General features: G+C 41.1%; 1 protein-coding gene across 2 annotated transcripts in view; it reads right to left on the bottom strand.

The window, feature by feature from the left end:
* Positions 1-17,546, bottom strand: part of IGF2BP3 (insulin like growth factor 2 mRNA binding protein 3) — a 156,908-nt gene that overhangs the window by 62,086 nt on the left and 77,276 nt on the right. The window lies entirely within an intron of this gene.

Consider the following 17,546-nt stretch of genomic DNA (forward strand, 5'->3'; position numbering starts at 1 on the left):
ACTTTCAAACCTTACAATATAATAAAAACCACTAAATTGTATGCTTCAGAAAGGTGAATTTTATTACATCAAATATAGTTCGATTTTTTAAAAAATTAAAAATGTTTAAAACAGGATATAAAATTATACATGTAAGACCCAACCATGTTGAAAAATGCCTAATCATTAAACTGAACTATTAGTCATGGAATAATGTTGCCACTGGGAGACTTTTTCTTTTCACTTTTCATGTTCGCTACAAGGAGTATATAATTTTAGAATCAGAAAGAAAATGAAAACAAATATCAAATCTGAATTATATTGGCCTTTAGATGGTTTAAAAAAAAAAAAAGCCAGGAAAATAGACATTTCTGGTTTTTTCTCTTTCTTTTTTTTTTTTGAGACAGAGTCTTGCTCTATCGCCCAGGCTGGAGTGCAGCGGTGTGACCTTGGCTCACTGTAACCTCTGCCTCCCAGGTTCAAGCAATTCTCCTGCCTCAGCCTCCTAAGTAGCTGGGATTACGGGTGTGCACCACCATGCCAGGCTAATTTTTGCTTTTTTTTTTTTGAGACAGAGTCTTGCTCTGTCGCCAGGCTGGAGTGCAGTGGTGCGATCTCAGCTCACTGCAACCTCCGCCTCCTGCATTCAAGCCATTCTCCTGCCTCAGCCTCCTGCGTAGCTAAGACTACAGGTGCATGCCACCATGCCCAGCTAATTTTTGTACTTTTAGTAGAGGCAGAGTTTCACCATGTTGGCCAAGATGGTCTCAATCTCTTGACCTTGTGATCCACCCACCTTGGCCTCCCAAAGTGCTGGGATTACAGGTGTGAGTCACTATGCCCAGCTTTCTATTCTTAAGGCTCCCCTGGGAGAGTACTGGAGAAACACAATTGAATGCGCAGAGCCAAATGTATGAATTATTTGGAGACCAGGCAGAGGAAAAAAAGATGCTTACCATACCAACTCATTGCGGCATATTGAACACACTGCTAGGCAAGGTCAGAGTTCTATGGAAGACAGCGGACTACGGGAGTCCCTCCCTCCATTAGCATTTGTTTCCTATGATTGACATGTGTTTCATAATAAGTTCAGCTGCTTTTGAACAACGGGCAGACAAATTACCAGAGTGTTACAAATGTCCTTGAAATTTTCTCCTTCTGAAATTTATTGGTGGGGTGGAGCAGGTAGTTCTACAAGGCAAACCAAGGTTCCCTCACACCCAGTGCTGCTCTGTCTCAGCTAGTGTGTATTCAAGATAAAGGCATTTTTTTATTCCAGCCATGTTCTCTTATATCTGCTGTACTTAAAAAACTGCTTAAGTCCACGAGTACTGCTTTTGGTCCAAAATTCTATTAATCCAACTATTCACTCAGATCCTATCCCTCAGATGTGATCCCACTTCATGTTGTCTAGAAAAGAGTTGGGTACCAATTTGGATAGCACCTACTGTGAGTGAACTGGGACTGGAAACAGGCATTCTCAAGTAATTTTAAAGGTTTCAAATGAGTAACAGGGGTCCATTAATAATCAAGGAGAAGTTATGGTTAGCAGAAGACAGTTAACTGCAAATCTTTTAGGAAATCAATTCTACAAAACAGTAAATTGACCTCACAGAAGCTCTATTCACCAACCAAGTTCACCTGGAGTTTAAAGATATTACAAAACAAAATCTCAATTTTCTAGTCTTCAAACTGCTCCTCCTCATGTGCCAGCTTCTATCCTCAACCACAGGATTCCCAGAGTTGTGTCTGCAACTCGCCACTCCCAGTCCATACTTGGTTTGGAACCTATATGCTCTTATAGCTTGTATTTGGTCCCTACAAAATATACATCCATGCATTGGCTATACACGGGGCAATTCCATGCATCTCTTATTGTTAACAAGTGAAGTCTTACACAGGTGCATTTAAGAGGTCAAGCCGTGGTCAGCTAACTGGTGAGGGGTCGGGGATGCAGAGAACTTAAGTGTCAACTTCTAAGATGGATTGGGAAAGTTGTAATTTGGAAATGTCTTTAAATATAAAAAGGCTATTTCAAAATTAATGTTCAGCTGTGAATATAAAACAATACCCACTGCACTGTGAATTTTGAGCTAAAAACCTTGGAAAATGCCCACCATGCCTCTTTTTTTGAGATGGAGTCTTGCTCTGTTGCCCCGGCTGCAGTGCAGTGGTGCAATCTTGGCTCACTGCAAGCTCCGCCTCCCGGGTTCACACCATTCTCCTGCCTCAGCCTCCTGAGTAGATGGGACTACAAGTGCCTGCCACCACGCCCAGCTAATTTTTTGTATTTTTTAGTAGAGACGGGGTTTCACTGTGCTAGCCAGGATGGTCTCGAGCTCCTGACCTCGTGATCCGCCTGCCTCAGCCTCCCAAAGTGCTGGGATTACAGGCGTGAGCCACCACGCCCGGCCTACTGCCCACCACGCCTCTTGGCCGATGAGTGGCATCCATGCAGTTTAATATGGTTCGAGACTGCCATACATTACTCTCATCCACTCCCAACTGATTCCCTACTAACTACCTTTAAACTAGAATACACTAAGTCTTCTTACTTCTATAGGATACAATCCCTGATCACCCCAGTCTTGGTTAACTCCCTGTACTGGGATGAATAGCGCCCTTTAAAAATTCACCAGTACCTGTGAATATAGCTCTAATCCAATTACTAATACCCTTTTAAGAGGGAAATTTGGAGGGACACACACAGGGAGAACACAACGTGACCACAAAGGCAGAGACTGGGATGACGCAGCTACAAGCCAAGAACAGCAAAGATTGGGCACAACCACCAAAGGCTAGGGGAAGGCTTGCCAGCACCTGATGGCGACTTCTGGTTTCCAGAACTTTGTTTCAAGTTTCCTAGTTTGTGGAAATTAGTTACAGCAGCCCTGATAAATTAATGCACCTCTCTCCCATCCTCTATAGTAAGCACCCACCTCCAACCTAATCCAGGGGCTTGTCTTTACTTTGGAAGGCCATTCACTTGACCATGTCTGAATTAGACTCTACTTCATGGCTATATCTACAACAGGCCCTAGTACACAGCTGTAGACTTTAGGACTCCAACACAGCAATGGAGAATCCCTCCTCCCAGCAGTCTCTATATCCACACAGTAATCAGCCACCAAACACACTAGATTCTTCACACACATTATTCACTTAGTCATCTGAACAACCTTCAAAGGCAGATATTAACCCTGTTTTCAAGATGCAAAAACTGAGTTTCAAAGAGGAAAGGCCACATGCCCAGCAGGACAGGAAATACATGAAGAGTCAGGATTTGAACCCACACTGTGTGACTCTAAAGTCAGTGCTCAACAGGCTACCCCCGTTTCTCAGAAAGTCACCACCTTGTATGGAAAATGAGTCTTCAAAAGCTCTTCATACCAGCAAGCGCAGAAAGTTGATAAATGTTGAAGCTGGTTGACAGTTACACGAGGATTTATTATACACTTTCTACTTGTATATGTTCATTATAGTGATGGCTGATTTTAAATTTTTAAGTTAAATTTTAATTTTTTGTTTTTAGATGGAGTCTCACTGGGTCACTCAGGCTGGAGTGCAGTGGCATGATCTCAGCTCACTGCAACCTCCGCCTCCCAGGTTCAAGCAATTCTCCTGCCTCAGCCTCCTGAGTAGCTGGGATTACAGGCACGTACCACCACGCCCAGCTAATTTTTGTATTTTTAGTAGAGATGGGGTTTTGCCATGTTGGCAAGGTTGGTCTCGAACTCCAGACCTCAAATGATGCGCCCATTTCGGCCTCCGAAAGTGCTGGGATTACAGGCTTGAGCCACTGTACCCGGCTTTAAAACTTAATTTTTAATGTCAAAGTCCAAAGTTTAAAATTAACAATAATCACTGGGCAAAGATGTAACATTTACACTGTTCATTAAAACGTCAGTATGCGACCTGGTGCAGTGACTCACACCTATAATCCCAGCACTATGGGAGGCCGAGGCAGGAGAATCACTCAAGCTCAGGAGACCAGGCTGGGCAACATAGGAAGATCCTATTTTTACAAAAAATACATTAGCCAAGTGTGGTGGTACACTTCTGTGGTCCCAGCTATTCAGGAGGCTGAGGTGGGAGGATCACTTGAGCCCAGGAGGTTGAGGCTGCAGTGAGCCATGGTTGCAGCATCGTACTCCTGCCTGGGCAACAGAGACCCTGTTTTAAAAAAACAAAACCAAAAAACTTCATTATGTAATGCACTACAGGTTATTATCTCAATACAACAAAACAGGTTGGCAGAATAGCCACTCCTGCATCTTTCAGAAAACACTGTAGTTTGAGTAAAATGAAATTTGATCTTACCAGGTTTATTTTTTTTCCAAGATAAAGTTTCCTAGGATTTCAACTGTATCGTAAGAAAAATACTCTCTCATTGTTTAACATATTTTATAGACAGAAGCAGTAAAATTGCTAAAACCAAATTCAAGCACTACATTTGTTAGAATTTTAATCATGACCAAAAGTTCAGCTAAATACCAATTCACTTATATCACAATCAGTGCATCATCTGCCATCTCAATAACTATCCTCCTACCATTACTTTTTATCCAATTGCTATGCGCCTTATGGTAAAACAAAAATGGCCTTGCCCATTAGTGACACCTCAGACAAGTAAGTATAAAGATCAAAATTCTAGAACCCCATAACAAACTCAATACTTAAGCAAGGCTGGGTGTGGTAGCTCATGCCTGTAAATCCCAGTGCTTTGAGAGGCCAATGCAGGGGTGGAGGGGTAAGGGAGGGTAGAGATTTGCTGGAGCCTAGGAGTTTGAGACCATCCTGGGCAATAAAGAAAAACCTAGCTCTCCCCCCGCAAAAAAATCAATCAATCAATCAGCTAGGTGCAGTGGCTTGCACCTATAGATGCAGCTTCTTGAGAGGCTGAGGCAAGAGGATCATTTGAGCCCAGGAAATAGAGGTGGCAGTGAGCTATGATGGCGCACTCCAGCCTGGGTGACAGCAAGACTCAATCTCAAAACAAACAAACACACCTAAGCAAAGCCATGTGTAGAAACAATATAACTACATTGATTATTTTGATAAATTAGTCTTTAATACTAATTATTCAAATACAGTGAATAGTGATGGAAGTGTAGAGCAAAAATCAGGACACGAAGGCTGATGGATTTAGATGTTTATATGCAGGCTAACAAGCAAGTATATGAATAACTTTTACAACTCAATAATAAAGACAATCCATTAACAGATTGGAAAAATATCTACTCAGATTATTTGTCCAAGAAGATATACTACAAAAGGTCAATAAACACATGAAAAGATGCTTCATATCATTAGTCATCAGGGAAATGCAAACAAAAACCACAAAAGGATACCACTTTACACTCAGTAGGTTATAATCAAAAAGTCCAATCATACCAAGTGTTTGCATAGAAAATGAAGAGATTAGAACCATCTTACACTGCTGGCAAGAATGTAAAATGGTACAGTCACTTTGGATAACAGTCTGGCAACTTCTCAAAATGTTAAACATAACGTTACTATGTGACTCTGCAGTTGAACTCCTAGAAACATACCCAAGAAAAATGAAAACACATGTTCACACAAGAAATTATACATTAATATACATAGAAGCACTACTACAGCCAAAAAGTGGAAACAACCAAAATGTCCATGAACTGACGAACAGATAAACACACATGGTATATTTATGCAGTGGAGTATTACTCAGCAATAAAAAGAATAAAGTCTGGATACAGGCAACAACATTGAAGAACCTCGTAAACACTTTCGTCAGTGAAGGAAGCCAGACACAAAAGACGACATATTATATGACTGCATTTATATGAAATGCCCAGAATAGGGAAATACAGAGAAAGATTAGCAGATGCTTAGGACTAAGTGGGGTGGGGTGATGGGGGTTCAGTGCGGGGGGAAAGAACAGGAGAGTGATATCAGAAGGGTGCAGAATTTGAGGTGATAAAAATATTCTAAAATTAACTGTGGTAGTATGTATTTGTGAATATACTAAAAACCACTGAATTGTACACTTTAAATGGGTGAATTGTATGGTATATAAATTGTATCTCAAAGCAGTGTAAGAAAGCCTTATTTATAAGAATGAGACTGAAAACAATTTATACAACTCCAACAAAAGAAATAAATTAGTCTTTTCCAATTATGCAGCCCTTTAAAAAGAATGGCTATAAATGGATCTTTATAAAACACCTGGTAGGGCCTGAGGAGGTGGCTCATACCTGTAATCCCAGCACTTTGGGAGGCAGAGGCAGGCAGGTCATTTGAACTCAGGCGTTCAAGAACAGCCTGGGCAACGTGGCAAAACCCCGTCTCTACAAAAAATACAAAAATTAGCTGGGTGTGGTGGTGCATGCCTGTGGTTCCACCTACTCAGGAGGCTGAGGTAGGAGGATCGCTTGAGCCTCAGAGGCAAAGGTTGTAGGGAGCCAAGATCACACCACTGTACTCCAGCCTGGGTGACAGAGTGAGACTCTATCTCAAAACAAAACAAAACAACCTACCTGGTAGGTTAGGTGTATTAAATGAATTTTCAACTTACAGTATTTTCAACTTATAGTGGGATTATCAGGACCATAACCCTTTATAAGTTGATAAGCCATCTGTAAAATCAAACATTAATGCCCTTCTTATAGAAATTAAATTTTGGCAGTAACCAAATAGTCTCTGGGAGTTTCTCTATAGAAGTGTTTCGATTAATAAATGAAAGAATAATAGAATTGGAAAATGACCTTGTTGCCTCCCTTTATGAAATAATGGAGCTCTCAAATCTATGGCTGCTAATTACAAAAAGAGAAAACCAAGTATGTACTTCCTGACAGAAGTCTGTACTACCATCTATGAAGTATTCTTGCTTAAAGAGAAACAGGGGAGGTGGAGGGGAGGGAGAAAGAAAGTGAATCTGAATATGCCCAAACCTACTGTGGTTCTCAATCTTGGCAGCACAGTAGAATCACCTGGGGAGCTTAAAATACTGATGCCTGGATCCTAACACTAGAAATTCAAATTAGTATGAGACATAGCCTGGATGTTAGAATTTTTAAAATTTAAGGTTGAGATCACTACTCTAAATCTAACCACCAATTCACAAGAATCCAGAAGACTGAGGAACATGCACTATACTTCAAGGATGAAGTCAGTCAACCCAAACATGACAGGATAAAAGAGTTTCTTCAACAAATGGGGCGGGGGTGGGAGGGAAGATAAAACAAGAAAGGAATGGGAACATAAAAGTCAAGAGACTTAAATCGACTAACTGCAAAATATAAACCTCACCTGGATTCCCCCTACCACCCACCTTTTTTTTTTTGGAAAGAGAGACAGGGTGTCGCTACATTGCCCAAAGTTGTCCTGCCTCAGCTCCCCAAAGTGCTGGGATTACAGGCGTGAGCCACCACGTCCAGTCTATTTAGATCCTAATACAATTTTTCAAATGTGAACCAACTAAAATATCTGAACAGACTTCATGGTTTATGAGAATTTTTTATATGTGATGATACTGATTTTTTTTAACCTATATCTTTTAGAGATACATGCTGAAATAATTTCTAATGAAATTACTTATCTAAGATTTGTTTTAAATTATCTGATAGAGAGAGGTGGGATAGATATGGAGAAAATGAGATTGGCCTTAAGCTGGCAACTGAAGTTAGGGAATAGGTACACAGGGAGATTTATTATACTATTCTCTCTACATTTATAAATGCTTAAAAATTATCCATTTTATAATTTTTTTAAAATGTGAAACATTGGCCAGGCGTGCTGGCTCACGCCTCTAATCCCAGTGCTTTGGGAGGCCAAGGCAGATGGAGTGCCTGAGCCATTCTCCAATAAAAGTAACCAAAGCTCCTTAGACAAACAGCCATTTCAAGGACTGAAGCAGGAATTCTAGAAGATAATTCGGAAATATCTTGTAGTGCCAGAAAGTACGTACTCAAAAAGGAAAAACCAATCACAACCAACCAACAAAAAACCACCACACACAGAAACACACAATGATGGAGTGACCAAAGGGACACAGGAGCCCCCAACAGCCAAAGCTGGAACATCAGAGCAGCAAAATAGGTGAAGTAGTATTAGACTATAGCCCAGAGTACAAAATAAATGTCCATGAGCCAAATGACTGAATAAACAGGGAAGATTGAGCAGATCTCCATGGAGAGAATTCCAAATAATTTATGTAGACGGTCCACCCTCAAGGAGATAGAGCATTAATTCTCCACTCCTTAAGTGTGGGCTGTGCAACGTATTGGCAGGGAGGGGTGGTGGTGCAAACTACCATATACTATTTCATCCAGGTGATTAAGGTTAACATCAGTGGGCCGGGTGTGGTGGTTCACACCTATAATCCCAGCACTTTGGGAGGCCAAGGCAGGTGGATCACCTGAGGTCAGGAGTTCGAGACCAGCCTGGCCAATATGGTGAAACCCCATCTCTCCTGAAAATACAAAAATTATAAAGGCATGGTGGCAAGCACCTGTAATCCCAGCTACTGGGGAGACTGAGGCAGGAGAATTGCTTGAACCTGGGAGGTGGAGGCTGCAGTGAGCCGAGATCACGTCACTGCACTCCTGCCTGGCCACAGAGCAAGACTCCGTCTCAAAAAAACAAAGAAAAAGAGAGAGAGAGAGAAAGAAAGGTTAACATCAACATCAGTGGTAAGTCATATCGATTGTATGTACCCTTGATATAATGAGAACGACATTTTATCTGAAGTCTTTCTCCTAGAAAGTCCATAAACCCAGTCTAGTAATGGGAAAAACTTCACACAAGTTCCAACTGAGGGTCATTCGACAAAATACCTGATCAATATTTCTGAAAACTGTCAAGATCATCAGTAAGGAGGAGAATTTAAGAAACTGTCGCAATCAGTCAAGAGGAGCCTAAGGAAAAATGACAATGAAACAGTGTCCTAAACAGGATAATGGAACAGATAAAGGATATTAGGTAAGAACTAAGGAAATCTGAGTAACAATATGGAATGTGGTTTATTATAAACCATGAAAAAATAATTTGGTTCTTTAATTGTGACAAATGTGCCATACTCAAGTACGATGTTAAAAACAGAGAAGACTGGGTCTAGGGTGTGTGGGAACTCTACACTATCTGTACTACTTCCCTATAAACCTATGGCTATTCTACAATTTGTTTCAAATTACCTGATTTAAATTATCTGATTTTAAAAAAGGAACAAAGCACTGATAACCTGCTACAGTACACATGAACATTGAGAGCATTATACTAGGCGAAAAAAGCCACTTGGTATGTGAATATCTCAATAAAGTTATTATAAACACACACACATACTTACACAATGAGATACTACACACCTATGGCAAGGATGCAGAGCCATTTCAGACTGGCTAAAAATTAAACCACCAAGTGTTGTCAAGGACTGGACCTGCTAGTGAGAACATAAAGTGGCACAACTGGTGTCAAAAGTTTAGAATTTTTTAAAAACATTAAATATATGATCCAGTTATTCCACCCTTGTGTATTTATCTGAGAGAAATGAATATACCAGGAAGAAAAACTTTCTCCTTTATCAACTTAGGTTCAGTAATTGAGGGCCTGCAAATTCAACTGATAATGCACAGATGAACAGGAGAAAAAAACCAAAACTTTTTCATATATGGAAGTACACAAAAGCAGTACTCCAAACAGCTAAAAAAGGGAGTTCACAAACCCTATTAACTGGGGAAAAAGGATACGGGAGAAAAGGCTTCTATGGGAAAATAAATGGATTTCAAGGGGAACAGGAGATACATTTTGTGGTAATGTTTGTTTATGCAGGTAAGAGTGGTCTTCTCCATTTTTTTTTTTTTTTTTTTTTTCCACGCCAAGAACATTCCCCAAGAGGAGGCTGCTAAAAATCCCCTATTCCCAGAAGTTTCTGCCTTTAGTTAAATTAAGGAATTTCTGATTAGGCTTCTTTCTGCATCTGTTGAATCTCAAATGTCTTTCGTTTAAAATAATCTTCATACTATCTCTGGGGGTTACAAGTAGGTCCTCACAAAAAGCAAACATCCATATAGAGACCTACACATAAATGTTCATAGCATCTTTACTTGTAGTAAAAACTGGAAACAGCCCAAATGTTCATCAACAGGTGAACAAGTAAATTGTGGTATATCTATACAACAAACCACTATTCAGCTATGAAAGGGAATGAATGAGCTATTGACTCGCGCATCATAGGTAAATCTTGATGGTTTCACATGTGTATATGTATGTCAAAACTTATCAAAATGTTCACTTTAAAGATGTGTTTGTCCATCATACCTCAATAAAGCTGTTTTTTAAAAAATACCTACTAATTCAACGACTTAAATTGTTACAAATCAGAACAAAACTGAGAATTATTCCTTTTTTTTTTTTTTTGAGACAGTCTCACTCTGTCACCTAGGCTGGAGTGCAGTGGCACTATCTCGGCACACCGCAACCTCCACCCCCCAGGTTCAAGTGATTCTCCTGCCTCAGCCTCCCGAGTAGCTGGGATTACAGGCACACGACACTACATCGCCTAATTTTTGTATTTTTTACTAGAGAAGGGGTTTCACCATATTGGCCAGGCTGGTCTCAAACTCCTGACCTGGTGATCCACCTGCCTCGGCCTCCCAAAGTGCTGGGATTTACAGGGGTGAACCACCACACCCGGCTTACTCCCAATGTTTAATGTGTGAAAAGGCTTAAGGTTCAAGTGAGAAAAACAAAAGCAGGAAATTACATGCAATATATTCAGTCCTTTTTTTTTTTTTTTTTTAAATTACAAGACTACACAGATGGGAAAAAGAAATTGGATGATAAATCTTTAATCAACACATTGTAACTGTTTGCCCAAAAAGTGTGAAGAATATCAGACATATACAGTTGGAAAAAAGAAGCCATGAATAGAACTGAGAGTCAAAAATAAATAGTCAGGCTGGGTGTGGTAGCTCATGATCGTAATACCAGCACTTTGGGAGACCAGGTCAGGAGGATCCCTTGAAGCCAAGAGTTCAAGACCAGCCTGGGCAACATAGCGAGATCCCTTGTATTAAAAAAAAAAAAAAATTTAGCTGGGCATGGTGGTATGCACCTGGGAGACTGAAGCAGGAAGATCACTTGAGCCTGGGAGGTCAAGGCTGCAGTGAGCCGTGATTGAGCCAGTACACTCCAGCCTGGGCAACACAGTGAGACCCTGTCTCTAAAATACACACATACCCACATACACACCCCTTTGACTACTGGTCAAAGATAGGCAAATATGCCAAGCGAAATGATGATGCTAGTTTTTGCAGACAAAATTGGCTAATATTTTGAATTATGTTAGCGTGAAGCATGCTGGGGAGGATATGGAAAAACAATGTCTTGTCCATTAGTGGGGGAAAGTATAAAGAAGCGCAGAATTTCTATAAAAGTTTCGGTAATATCAAATAGCCTAAAAATTCACTCTGATCTAATTCAATGTGTGTGTATACCTGCATATAAGTATGAAAGGTAATATGCCAAGACATTTTTGAACTTTACTTTCCAAATTTTATTCAACGAGCCTGTATTACTTATAATGGGGAAGAAGTATATTTAAGTCATTCTTTAACAGAGACTTCTGAAAAAAAAAAAAATCAGTTTGAAACCAAAATACCAACTAAACAAGCGTAGATCTGTCCCTTCACTGACCAAGACAAGAAGACAGATGAAGCCACTGAGCTACAGGGAAGCAAAGAGTGCCGCTAGATTGGGGTAAACCACCACAGCTCTGTTAGGGGTAGCTGGTGGGAAGATTCAGACAGCAGGGCAACCCCACTCCAAGACCTCCCACTCGTGCACATGAATGAAATCCCTCACATGCCAGTTAGAATTAAATATAAAACCCATAACAGCACAACCACCTTTACCCCCTTTCCTCCCTCTTCATAGCTTATGTATAGGCAGTACAGGAATGCCAAGGCCACAACTGTACAGCACAAAACTTTCACTTTTGAAAAGACAGCCAAAAACTTCACAGTTGTTTCTGTCACCTTGGATTTGTTGTTGCTTTTTTTTTTTTTTGAGACAGAGTCTTGCTCTGTTGCCCAGGCTGGAGTGCAGTGGCATGATCTCAGCTCACTGCAATGTCCGCCTCCTGGGTTCAAGCAATTCTCTTGCCTCAGCCTCCCAAGTGGCTGGAATCACAGGCACCCACCACCACGCCAGCTAATTTTTTGTATTTTTAGTACAGACGGGGTTTAGCCATGTTAGCCAGGGTAGTCTTGAACTCCTGACCTCAAGTGATCAGCCCACCTCGGCCTCCCAAAGTGCTGGGGTTATAGACATGAGCCACTGTGTCCGGCTTTTTTTTTTTTTTTTTTAAAGACAGATTCTTACTCTGTCACCCAGGCTGGAGTGCAGTGGCATGATCTTGGCTCACTGCAACCTCCACCCCCCGGGTTCAAGCGATTCTTGTGCCTCAGCCTCCTGAGTAGCTGGGATTACAGGTGTGTGCCACTACATCCAGCTAATTTTTATATTTTTAGTACAGACAGGGTTTAGCCACGTTTGCTAGCCTGGACTCGAATTCCTGACCTCAAATGATGTGCCTGCCTCGGCCTCCCAAAGTGCTGGGATTACAGGCATGAGCCACTGTGCCCAGCCTTGTCACTGCCTTTTCAAATCTCAGTTGTATGGTCTGACATAGCCATAACCCATCCATGGCACTCTCACTTTCCAGGGGTGCAAGGACAGCTTTAATAGCTGTAATGGGTTTAGACACTCAGACTTTCTGATCTATTCCTGGAAGCCAGTGCTGATTAATTTTTAACTTCTTTGGAACTGAGCCCCAAACAAAACATGAAACTGGGACTTATATTACAATGACTAAGGTACTACACTACAGACATCTACTTAGAATCAAGTATCACCAAAGAAAGGCAGAATAACCTGAGAAATGTTTCATCCAAAAGATTGCAAATGAAAAAGTCTTTTTAAAATGATAAAAAGAACTGACCATTGTCTGTAGACAGACCCAGTACACACCCTAGTTGAATAAATTGTATCACAGAAGGTAGAACGGCAAGATCAAAATGAGTAAGAACTTGAGGCAAGGAGAAGGAATGTTTCTGTTTTTACAAGTGAATGTTTATGAACCACCACTTTTAGTCCTTATTCTTCAATGCATTTAGTTCAAGAAACAGTAAGTAAATTGCTAAGCATCTGAAATAAAATGAAAAATTGAACAACCCAGCAAGTCTCATTAATAGCTCTTCTAGAATATTAATGACATAAAAGAAAATGTACCCAGATTAAAATGCACAATACTGGTGTCACCTGCTACACACCCTAACCAACACAGCTAACCTACAGAAATTATTTAAGGTTAAGTAGTAAAGAAGGAAGAGACTGCTCTTCTCTACATTCATGAATGCTGTAAACTGACGGCCAATACTGCCCACAGTATGGCAGATGTGGCCAAAATGACAGCAGAACCATCAGTCCCTTCCTTACCAACCCTGATGAACCAAGACTTCCTCAAGCTTAACTAAGCCTCAAATGAGAAAGGCAACACTTTCTGCAAACATGTCAGAGTGCTGGATAGCACAAAGGCTGAGTTCAAGAAAAGGCTGATTCAGTAAGTAGTGCTGTCACAGATAGAAAATCATTTGGAGAAAAAAAAAAAAGACAAGGGCAGTTAATCATCCCATATATCGACAAAAATATACAACTATTAATGATAGTTACCCTCTGAATGGTAGGATTTTAAGTCCTTTTTTCTGTTTTCTAAAGTGAACACACACATCTTTTTTTTTTTGGAGACAGGGTCTTGTTGCTCTGTCACTCAGGCCACAGTATGGTGGCATGATTACAGCTCACTGCAGCCTCAATCTCCCAGGCTCAAGGGATCCTCCACCTCAGCCTCCCAAGTAGCTGGGACTACAGACTTGGGCCACCACGTCTGGCAAATTATTGTCCATTTTTAAAGAGATGGGTTTTTTTTTTTTATTATGTCGCCCAGGCTGATCTTGAACGCTTGGGCTCAAGAAATCCTCCCACCTTGGCCTCCCAAAGTGCTGTGATTACAGGCATGAGCCACTGTGCCTGGCCAAAAACATTTCTAATTTTAAAAAATTAAAGTGAGTGGCATATAACTCCCAGTTGCTATAAGATAGCCACTGGTCAATTTCTTAGGAGTTCCTAGAGGACACTCTGATATCTGACTTCCTTAGGGGACACTCAGCAAGTCTCATTAGCTTCCTTGGAATTAACCCACCTTTGCTTCTGTGATAAAAGAGAACTTGCTTTCATCCAACTCAAGATGTCTTCTGCCTGCTGGAGTGGCCTTCCAGAAGGACCCTTTCCCTGCAGAACTGTGATCGCCTCACCAGTGATCACTCAGAATGGTCCTTCACACTAGTACCAGGCAATGTGGTTAAATCAGACACCTCATTCACAAAAGCCTCCCTCCCACACATACCTTGTAACATGTAAATCAATAATAAGTTATTATTAACAACTAAAAGCTAGTTCAATTGTAACCGATGATCATCTCACGCCTAAGGAATATGGGCATGTGATCTTCTATTCACTGAACAAATGTCAACAAATGTCAAGGACAGCTAAGATTCCACCCTGCAATAAGCACAGTTTAGACCTGTAGCGAGGACTATGTTCAGTTCTGAACCCTACTCTAAGGGACACAGAAACTGTGCCCCCAAAGGGAAACAGGCTGAGAGGGGCCAGTGGAGGGGAATCTGGGAGGGACAGACGAGTGGTCTGGAGAGTTTCTCAGACAGACAATGGACGATTTGAATGTGCTCTCTTCACACACTGGGAGAATTTTTATATTTTCAAAGGAGCTAAAACAAACATGGAGGTTGAAATGAACAGGCTCTCAAAAGATCATCCAGCCCAAGGGGGCCAATCACGTTCATTTTGCATGCCAGCGGCAAACAACTGGTTGTGATGATCCACAGCCTGTGTGAGAAGGATTCTGTGGCCTAATCTAGGATCAGTGAGAAGAGTCTCTCCTTGAGAGTCCCTCCTGCTGTGGAAGGAAGGAGGCTGAACAAGTACCGTGAATTCCCAGCAGTGACCTTCGCCAGTGGCCTGGATACTGAAGAGGCCAGTACTGAAGAGTTATTAAGGGGTACACAATCCATACATGCTTTCAAGACTTTCTGATAAGGCAAATAAACAATAATTCCTACAGTTGTGTATGCCATAATCTTTCGGATAGGTATATGGGTTGTGTGATTTTTAAAAAATTTATTAGTGTTATAGGTTTCTAAAGGTAATCTAGTTCACACAAGGTCTTCCAGCTACAGACACACCTGCATGACTTAAAAAATCCCATTTTATCCCAAAATGATAAAGCTATTTATAATCAACAAGACTTTTTAAAATATCCACTTTGGGAGGCCAATGCAAGCAGACTGCATGAGCCCAGGAGTTGGAGACCAGCCTGAACAACATGGTGAAACCCTGTCTCTATAAAAAATACAAAATTTAGCCAGGTGTGGTGGCGCGTACCTGTAGTCCCAGCTACTTAGGAAGCTGAGGTAGCAGAGTCGCTTGAGCCTGGACGGTCGAGGCTGCAGTGAGCTGTGATCATGCCACTACACTCCAGCCTCGGTGACAGAGGGAGACCCTGTCTCCCCTGCCTCTACCCTCCCCAAAAACAACAACAACAAACCATGAGAGAAAAATAAAGCCAGGAAAAATTAAGATTGAAAATAAATTGATATGAAGTTAGTGTGAAGTTAAATATTCTAAAAATAAATAGTAGAGGTGACCCTTAAACTCAGTAGAAGACAACACCAAGGCAAACGCGGTCAGTGAGAAATTATGCAGGCTCCATCATGCGCTACAAAGCTGTCTCTAGTAGCCAAAGGGAGCATATAAGCAAAGATCCTCTTTTTAAACATTAATTAAACAGCATGTCAGAATAAAATTCCTACCATACAGAAACAAAGCTGTGACAAAAGAAAGGTTTGCTCGTGTTTAGTTAAGCAAGAAAGAAATTAACATGATGAAGTCATGTCTTTCATGGGAAAGATATCATGTAAATTATCTGAAGTCAGAAATATTTGTTCAGCTGGGCAACTTCAAGCAGTGGTAAACAATACTGGATACTGCAAGTGCACAGAACATGCTCAGAATTGATTGATGGGCATCAGATTTGCTGAGAAAGGAAAACATGAAGTAATGATGGGTGTAAGCTCAGAGGAGCTTAGCATTAATCCACCCTAATGAGGCTGGCATCTAGGGGCACAGCCTGCTCAATTTCACAGCCATAAGGAGCATCCCTCACTGATGCTTCTGACTTCTTTGTGACTCATTTTTTCAACGCTAAATGTCTGAGGTTTTCCTTAACATTTTTTTATTAAGAAACTGAACTTCCCCCAAAATAGAAAGCTGAATATTATGATCAACTACTATTAGAAAGCCTAACCAAAACAACCTGAACTATTTAAAACAAGTAACCAGATCAAGATAAAACACCTGCAATATACTTTCCAAAACATCTGATCCCTGCTAGTGAAAGGATCATAGCTGGCACCAAGATTTCCATTTGCCACCACCAAAAAATAAAAAATAACATAAACAAAAAACAAACATTTTTTAAGAACTTCAGTGATTTCTGCATCAACAAAACTCCATGACCTGGGGCCAAGTGCAGTGGTTAATGCCTACAATCCTAGCACTTTGGGAGGCTGAGAGAGGAAGACAGCTTGAGCCCAGGAATTTGAGACCAGCCTGGGCAATATGGCGAGACCCCATCTCTAACCCCCAAAAAGAAAAAAATAATTAACTGAAAAACCAACAGGCCGGGCACAGTGACTCACACCTGTAACCCTAGCACTTTGGTAGGCTGCGGCGGATGAATCACTTGAGGTCAGGAGTTCGTGACCCGCCTGGCCATAGTGGTGAAACCCTGTCTCTACTGAAAATACAATAATTAGCTGGGCGTGGTGGCAGGTGCCTGTAATCCCAGCTACTCAGGGGACTAAGGCAGGAGAACTGCTTGAACCTGGAAGGCAGAGGCTGCAGTGAGCGGAGATCACGCCTCTGCACTCCAGCCTGGGTGACAGAGCGAGACTCCATCTCCAAAAAAATAAATAAATAAATAACAAAAAATACAAACCTCAGTGACCTGAGACAACAAATTTATATCCTATTTTCTTATACCCACACCCTCACCCCACCCCTACACAAACAAATCCAGTGAGTTATTTTTTTAAACCGAATAACCCATTACAGAGTTGAAAAAATTCCCAACCAATACACGTTCAGTGAGTGAATACTGACCAGCAAGTCCACACCAGCCATTGTTCTGGGTCTTTGATAACATGGGAGGACACAGCCCTATCCACCTTAGCTCTGATGTGGGAAATAAACACAAGTCAGAAGAAAACCTAGTTTTCTGAAGAAAAAAACATATACATGAGAGAATGCAAGCCTACATGCTAAGTGCTACCATAGTGTTAGGTATGGGAGAAACACAGGAGAGATGTCTAATCCAAGAGTGGCAGGAATGACGTCTAAATTGAGGGCTAAATAATTGGTGAGAATCAAGAAAGATGGAAAGGATCCAGAACAAA

Source organism: Trachypithecus francoisi, unplaced genomic scaffold, assembly GCF_009764315.1.
Source record: "Trachypithecus francoisi isolate TF-2019V2 unplaced genomic scaffold, Tfra_2.0 Lachesis_group4, whole genome shotgun sequence".
In the NCBI taxonomy this organism is placed as follows: domain Eukaryota; kingdom Metazoa; phylum Chordata; class Mammalia; order Primates; family Cercopithecidae; genus Trachypithecus; species Trachypithecus francoisi.